At 36.9% G+C, this 8,839-nt stretch overlaps 1 long non-coding RNA gene across 3 annotated transcripts; it reads left to right on the plus strand.

Moving 5' to 3' along the window:
* The first annotated feature begins 5,012 nt into the window (after positions 1-5,012).
* LOC145612511 (uncharacterized) lies at positions 5,013-8,839 on the plus strand. 3 transcript variants are annotated; one of them, XR_014106628.1, is made up of 2 exons: positions 5,013-5,549; positions 6,008-8,839. It is a non-coding gene; the product is annotated as an uncharacterized LOC145612511 (long non-coding RNA). The 3 variants fall into 3 exon arrangements; XR_014106629.1 differs by having other exon boundaries at positions 7,499-8,839; XR_014106630.1 differs by having other exon boundaries at positions 7,538-8,839.

The following is an 8,839-nucleotide window of genomic DNA, read 5'->3' on the forward strand; positions in this document are numbered from 1 at the left end:
CTCAATCACCATTGAAATTCCTCACTTTCTCTCTCTAAAATCTACTCCTAAAATTAACCTTAAAGACTAGAGAGAGAAGCTCTCAACTAAGCTAGGAAAACGATCTAATTATAATTCTTATCTAATTTTAATTCTAATTCTAATTGTTTCTCTCTCTACCCAAAAATGGGTATTTATAAAATACAAGGATTAAAGAAATAAAAAAGAGAAAAGAAAATAAAAGAAAAGGAAAAGAAAAGAAAAGAAAAGAAAAGAAAATAAAATAATAAAAGAAATAGAAAGGAAAAAGAAAACTAAAATTAAAAAGATAAAAAAAATAAAAAGAAATGAAAAAGAAAACGGAGAGCACGAAATTGCTGCTCCTCCAAATGGGAAGTGATCCCATGCTTCTTTTCTCACGCATCAGATCGCAGCTGTTCATCAACATCAATCAACATCCCAAGATTAAAGCTTCCATCCCACGCACAAGTTAGACCCAGTTGCGTGCGGCCGCAAGGGCTGCGAGTGCGTCCGCACCTGTTGAGGTTCGAATTGAAGGCGGTGCTGCGGCGGCGATTTGTTGCTGGGGGTAATGTGCGGTGCTGCTAGGGGATGCGTTGCTGCTTGGAGTTGCTTTGAGGGAGTTGTGTGAGGTGGCTGGTGGCGCAATTGGAGGTTGCGGAGGAAGGTGGCGCAATTGGTGGAAATTGGTGGCTGAAATAGGGGGCTGCGGTGACGGTTGATTGAGGGAAGAAAGGTGCGAATTGGAGGTGGTTGGTGACTGATTGGTGGCAGAATTAAAGGGGCAGCAGGGGCTGCGTGAGGTGGTTATTTGGTGGGAGGAAAATAGGGGAAGGAGTGAGTGTTGGTGGAGTTAGGCGTTTGCTGCGGTGGCAGTTAATTAAGGGAGTAAAGGTGGCTGGTGGTAGCGGCAGAGCAGGGGCTGGTTGGTGTTTGCGTGGTGAGGGAGTGGCTGATTTGGTGGTGTTGTTGCGTGATGTTGCGGGGTTTGTGGCAGCAGGGGCTGCTTGTGAGGAGTTGCTGCTGTTGCGTGGAGTCGGGGAATAGGGGAAGTTGAAGTAAGGGAGTGTTGTAGTTTCTGGTTGCTGCCATCACCATCACCATCATCACCATGATGGTGACGAAGACCCAAGTATGCAGTAGCTAGCACCAATTTGGACTTGGAACAAACACCTACAAAACACACATAAAACCGAGAAATAAAATAAAGTAAAATAAAACTAAAACTAACAAATAAAAGTAAAAGAAATAAAATGAAAATGAAAATAATAAAGGAAGGAAAATATAATAAAATAATAAAATAAAGTAAAGAAAATGAAATGAAAATAAAATCAAATAAACTAAAATAAAATAAAACTAAATCTATAAAATCTAAAATAAAGAGAAAACAACTAAAATAACGAAAATAAAAGAAATAAAAGAGAAAATACTAGAAAACCATAGAAATGCTCAAAAGCCGTAAAATAAGAGAAGAAAGGTAGAATAGAGAGAGAAAGCATAAAATCGAACATTTATTGAGCAAGAAAGCTATGAAAAGAGGATAAAAAGGACCTAAATGCTCATCAAATGTGTGCCATTTATGACGCACATCAAATACCCCCAAGATTTGCTCGTCCTCGAGAAAAACAAAACCAAGGGAGTGAAAGTGACGAGCTTATTAAAACAAACTAGAGAAAAGAGGAGACACTAAGATAAGAATTTACACTAAGACTCACTGTCGTAGGAATAACGGTTGCTTTTAGCTACAACAGGCCCTTTAAACCCCAAAGTCTCCTATGAGGACGAGTAAGGTCTTGTAAGGGTATCCTAAGAGTTTGACCCATAACTCTCATAATAATACAAACAACGCAAAGCATGAAAAAGAAAACAAAATACGAGAAAAGCAAACAAATGTTCATGAAAGGACTTTTGCAAATGTACAAGCACAAGTGGATGCAAATCTTTCTAAACAAGTAAAGGAGTGCACGTTCCAAGATACCCAAGGTTGATTGAAACATAAATATGCTAAGCATAGGAACTAGCTTTCACAATCCACTTTCATCCCAAACGATCTTACCGCGTTCTTCCTAATAGCTTCAAATCGACCTCTAATGAGTATCCCATGATTCCACGAAGGAACCGGAAAAAGAGAATTTTTAGGCTACTCGACATCATGACTTTTGCATCCCCTCTCCCTATTCCTAAAACTCACATTCCTCTCCACCGATGAATGACTCAACCATTTAGGTCAAAAGGTCTTTCCCCAAGGTTGTAACGTAAGGCAATAAGGGTGAAGGTAGGCTAAAAATTTGAAATTTGGTGGTTTTCCTAAAAGTGAAGCAAAGAGGGCGCCTTTCTTTAGAAACACAATCAAGTAATCACCAAACAAAAACAAACTAACACCCCCAAGCTTATTTAAAGCTATAAATCACAAACATATACACAAAAAGCGTGAGAACGCTTCCCCCCAAGCTTAAATGGAGCATTGTCCTCAATGCTCAAAAAGGGAGAAAGCTCACATCAAAATATTTTTGAATTTTTTTCATTTTGAGAGAAAGGGGTATGAGAGATAGGTAAAGGGTTCGCGACTCCCTCAACACAAGGTCTCACATCGCCAATGAGGGCATGAAAATCAATCACAGAATCCTTAAAAGAAGAACACTCATGGTCACCATCTCCTTCAAACATCCAACTCACAAGAGGAACCACATAATCTCCTCCACTACCTTCATGAACAATAGCTCCCTCAACTTTCTTGAAGCCTAAAGTCTCAAAACCATGCATGAATGGAGGCAAATTAATTTCAAAATCATCTCTCTCCCATGAAGCATCATCAATGAACTTGCTTAAAAGGCTATGGCTATTCCTTATGCACTCAAGAAACACATTTGACATAACCTCAAACGAGTCCAAATACTCATGGATAGAAGAGTCACATTCATACACTTGAGACTCATAATAATGGGTGGGAGGGTTGGGAATTTCAAATTCAACACTCTCTTCGTTCTCAACTCCTTCACCATCACTCATATGCTCACCAATGGTATCCTCACACACTCTTGGTTGGTCAAAATCACCATCATCATCCTCAACACACATATTGGATTTGTTATTTTCACACACAAGCATCATTGATGACAATTGGCTTTCTAGATCTTCATTTCTCCTTCTTTCCTCCTCAAAACGCTCCTCACTCTTTTTCATCATCTCCAATTGACATCTCAAACAATTAAGAGTAGACTCCATTTTAGGCCCAAGATCATCACTAAGCTCATCATCCAGTTGCGTGATGTTGCGGGGTTTGTGGCAACATGGGCTGCTTGTGAGGAGTTGCTGCTGTTGCGTGGAGTCGGGGAACAGGGGAAGTTCAAGTAAGGGAGTGCTGTAGTTTCTGGTTGCTGCCATCACCAACACCATCATCACCATGATGGTGACGAAGACCCAAGTATGCAATAGCTAGCACCAATTTGGACTTGGAACAAACATCTACAAAATACACATAAAACTGAGAAATAAAATAAATTAAAATAAAAATAAAACTAACAAATAAAAGTAAAAGAAATAAAATGAAAATGAAAAATAAAGGAAGGAAAATAAAATAAAATGAAAATAAAATAAAGTAAAGAAAATGAAATAAAAATAAAATCAAATAAACTAAAATATAATAAAACAAAATATATAAAATCTAAAATAAAGAGAAAACAACTAAAATAACGAAAATAAAAGAAATAAAAGAGAGAATACTAAAAAAACCTTAGAAATGCTCAAAAGCCGTAAAATAAGAGAAGAAAGGTAGAATAGATTGAGAGAAAGCATAAACCATCATTTATTGAGCAAGAAAGCTATGAAAAGAGGATAAAAAAGACCTAAATGCTCATCAAATGTGTGCCATTTATGACACACATCATAAACTTGCACCGATAACGTGACCTCAAGCCTACCACGGACATTTAAGGCAACATATAAGGGTGATATATAGTTCCAAACTTCATTATATGACCTGAAGATGTATCCCCTAGGGTTTGAAGACTTTTCGCCACCGGGCCCCGTAACCTCAAAATTCCTCAAAAAGCGTGGATTAGCCTTCAATTTTGGAATTTTTTGACCTTTTTTCGCCCGGGAATAAAAATTGCCGAGATTTTTACCATGGTTCCTAATACCCTCCGGGAGTCCGATTGAGTGGGTGGAACCATCCATTATGCCTTTAAACAGTCAATTTACCCGTTCCAAACTTGCACCGATATCGTGACCTCAAGCCAACTACGGACATTTCTGGCAACAAATAAGGGTCATATATGGTTCCAAACGTCATTATATGACCCTAAGATGTATCCCCTAAGGTCTCAAGACTTTTCGCCACCAGGCCCCGTAACCTCAAAATTCCTCAAAAAGCGTAGATTATAGCCATTTATGACACACATCATAAACTTGCACCGATAACGTGACCTCAAGCCTACCACGGACATTTAAGGCAACATATAAGGGTCATATATGATTCCAAACGTCATTATATGACCCGAAGATGTATCCCCTAGGGTCTGAAGACTATTCGCCACCGGGCCCCGTAACCTCAAAATTCCTCAAAAAGCGTGGATTATAGCCTTCAATTTTGGAATTTTTTGACCTTTTTTCGCCCGGAAATAAAAATTCCTGAGATGTTTACCAAGGTTCCTATTACCCTCCGGGAGTCCAATTGAGTGGGTGGAACCATCCAATATGCCTTTAAACAGTCAATTTATCCGTTGCAAACTTGCACCGATGTCGTGACCTCAAGCCTACCACGCACATTTATGGCAACATATAAGGGTCATATATGGTTCCAAACGTCATTATTTGATCCTAAGATGTATCCCTAGGGTTTCAAGACTTTTCACCACAGGGCCCCGTAACCTCAAAATTCCTCAAAAAGCGTGGATTAGCCTTCAATTTTGGAATTTTTGACCTTTTTTCGCCCGAAAATAAAAATTGCCGAGATATTTACCATGGTTCCTAATGCCCTCTAGGAGTCCGATAGAGTGGGTGGAACAATCCAATATGCCTTTAAACAGTCAATTTACACTAGTACAAAATTGGGCTTAAGTAACACCCTTTGGTAACACTTTAACAAATTCATGATTGTTTGATTTTTACGTAACACTTTTGTAACATTGTGGTATTAGGTAATATTTTTTGTAACACTTTAAAATTATGTAGCACTTTCTTGTAACACTTTGATATTATGTATCACTTGGTTGTAACACTTTGTTTTTTTTGTTTTTTAATTTCTTTTTTCTTATCAAACTGCTTACTTGCTTCAAAATAAAATCGACCCTCCGTAGACTTATACTAACCTATCTTTCTTCCTCCCTTCCTCCCTCGGCTTCCACCACACCTCCTTTCCTCGACTTCATCGCTACCCTCTCCTCGCTCCCGTTGCTCCATCATAGCCCCCGTCCACCGCAACGTACCTGCATCAATCAGAACTATTGCTCCAACTCGAAGATGTACACAACAACCAGTGCTCCAATGGATGAGACAACGATTGCCACCTATTAGCTTATGTCCTCGGCCGCTTCCACCTTAAAGTCAAGGTTAGTTAGTTGATTCCTCTCCTTTCCATTATCAACAAGAATTTGAACTAACTAAAGTTAGGATTTTAATTCTCTTTCTCTGATCTTGTTATGATTTATTAATTTGATGTTGAATTTGCATATCAATATATTTAATTTCACGATTTTCATGCTCAATTTTGCATGAATCTGTATTGGTTGAAGTATTTATTTGAGTATGGGATTTTTCGTTTTTTCTTTATTTCAATTACTTCTGATTAGATGAGTTTGGGATTTTTCGTTTTTTTTTTTTATTTCAATTACTGCTGATTAGATGAGTTTGGTTGATTAGATGAGTATGGTTGAAGTTTTAGATGAGTTTTTGATTTTTTGTAACATAGTCTCTTTTAGCTTTGGTAAAAAAGAAATAGGTGATCCTCCGTTTTGATTTCTCTCCATTATAACATAAAGTACAATTGGCATGTTGTTTAATTGTATAGGGATTACTAGAGGAGTGTAGAATGTTGTTAATGAAAAGGCAGAGGGAGGTGTTATGGATGGATTGTAAGTAAATCCTTTATTGGTTCCCAACGGGAATTGTCTAGTGTCCAACATTGGGCTGACACTTTGCAGTTCTAAAAGGTTTGTCTGTTGCATCTACAACTTTGCATTTCCCTCTATTGGTACAATGCTCAAACAAAAAACATTACTTAATCTTATGAAACTGCTTCTTTTCTTAATTTTTACTAATAACTTAACCACTTAGATAGGTGTAATAGACTAACCTTGGGAGGGAAGGGATACTATTGGCATCATAGTGTATTTCAGTTATAAGGCAGCTTTGGAAATAGGTTGAGGAGCTTACATTGAGGGAGGAAATATGTGGACAGTGAACCAGACTGATTGAACACCACCAGGCAGAACTGTCATATTTCCAATTTGTGAGTGGTAGCTTCTTTTTCCAAATTCCAACTGATCTAGCTTCTTCGACAAATTTATCGACTTTGTAGTAGCAATTGCTATTGTCTTGCTGACAATAGATAACAAACTTCCTCCGTCCCATAATATCTTACACCATGACTTTTTATGCTATTCTTGTGCTTAATTTGATCATTTTTTACTACAATATATAAACACCAATGTTATTATTAAAATGTTACCAATTTTTTTATTCTTGCTAAAATATTTACATGTATTAATGATCTTTGCATGTTGACAAATGTGTCTAGTCAAAATGGATACAATTTTGTGTAGATACGAAACACCTTAATTTTTTTTTATTTTTTTGGTTGAATAGAACACCTTAATGAATATAGATGATCTTAATTAATACATCAAGGATTTGATTCACAAAACTGTAAACGTTGACTGTTGAATTTCTAGATGAACTATTTATAATCATAAGAATAGTGATTTATTTTTATACCTAAGTTTCCTCTTTATTATATTTGAATTGGTATCTAACAGTTTGATTCTTCCTTAACTTATCCAATCAATATGTGAAAATATAAAGATCTTGTGATTTTTAACTTAGAAAAATCATATAGCAAAATTTATTAGTACATGAATTAGGTATTCTCTGTTCCTGTTAGGTGCAAAACTGATTGAGGAATAGACATAAATCATAATGTAGCTCCATTATTATACGTAATATTCTTCAAGCAAAGTCAATTTAGAATGGCGCATGATTTAAATTGGTCCAACCTTCTGAAAACAATTTTGAGCCTTAATTTTCATTGGACTTGAAAAATGACATACATCTACATACTTTTATAAAGTTTAACTTTCATAAATGGTTGTCTATACCCACTATATATGATATGTACCATGAAAAACATGCTTTAATTAATAAAGCAGAGCTAAAATAAACAAAGCTTGCTGCATTTTTTTTTCCACTGTAATAACAACAGTATCACCATGGTTTTATCAGTAAAATTACCTTGTTATATCTGTTTTTCTTTTCTAATGTGCTTCGTTATCTCGGCTCAAAGTTACAACAGCATAACCTTGGGCTCATCCCTCATTGCTAGGGATATCTCTTTGTCTTGGGTATCTCCCTCCAAAGACTTTGCTTTCGGGTTTCATAAGATAGAGTCTGGAAGTTTTCTGTTAGCCATATGGTTCAATAGAATACTCGAAAGGACCATAACTTGGTTTGCCAACAGAGACATTCTAGTACCCAGGGGTTCGAAAGTAGAACGTACTGCAAGAAGCTTGATACTTACTGACCCAAGTGGGCGCGAGGTATGGAGAGCTAGGCTGTTGGCTGGCAGCAGCGGCAGCAGAGGAGTGACACTTGCCTTTGCAGCTATGCTCGACACTGGAAACTTCATGCTAATGGATCGGGCTTCTGCTGTACTTTGGCAAAGCTTTGATGAGCCAACTGACACTCTTTTGCCTACACAGATGCTGAATTAAGGCAACCGACTCATTGCAAGTTTTTCTAGAAAGAATTACTCGAGTGGCAGGTTCTCATTCAACTTGGGATATAATGGAAATCTTGCATTATACACCACAGATTTCCCCCTTTTCAACACACTGAACACCAACTATGAGACGTTTGCTGATCGGGGATTCAGAAGCCTGGTGGTGTTCGATCAGTCTGGTTCACTATACCTTGCTGCCTTATAACAAATTTGATGGTAACTAATTTGATGGGGTTTATGTTGTTTCATTGAATGGTTGACGTATCATTTGCTCTTTAATTTGAAGGATAATAATGCAGTTGTCTCTATATTCAAGTTTATATATATACATGTGTCATATATAAGTAGTAGTTTACAAGAATGTGCTTATATATCTATATTCTTGGCCAATTGTTAAAAACTAATGTGATACTTTTAATGATTTTCATGAATGCTTTATTTTTGGTTCTTTGATAAATGATGCTTTCTCACATATATAAGATCAAATGGATCAAGATGAAGGATTGGAGTAGCAAGTATTGATGTCACAAGAAACACATTTGCATATTTTGTAGCTGCCAGTGTTTGAGGAGATACTACGGAGTACAAGATTAACTTAGATAAACGTTTTTTTTCCGAGATTGAAAAGTTCGGAGCTCTCTGCAATTACCGCTATTGCTGCTGTCATTGTTACTGCTGTCACTGTTACTGCTGAATGCTGCTATCACTATTTGTTGACTTGCTAGCTGGCTAGCTGCTGCTGCTGTTAATAATGTCGTGTGTTGTAACTGCGCTGACTACTATTTTGCTCATTCTGTTTTTGAATTTGGTGGTCTAGAGACAAAGTCGGCTTTTGTTTAGTTTGGATTATTTGATTGTATATGAATTTTAATACAAGAAAATATGAAATTATATCAATTCAAATCA

The sequence above is a fragment of the Chenopodium album genome, chromosome 24 (genome assembly GCF_948465745.1).
Source record: "Chenopodium album chromosome 24, dcCheAlbu1.1, whole genome shotgun sequence".
Taxonomy (NCBI): domain Eukaryota; kingdom Viridiplantae; phylum Streptophyta; class Magnoliopsida; order Caryophyllales; family Amaranthaceae; genus Chenopodium; species Chenopodium album.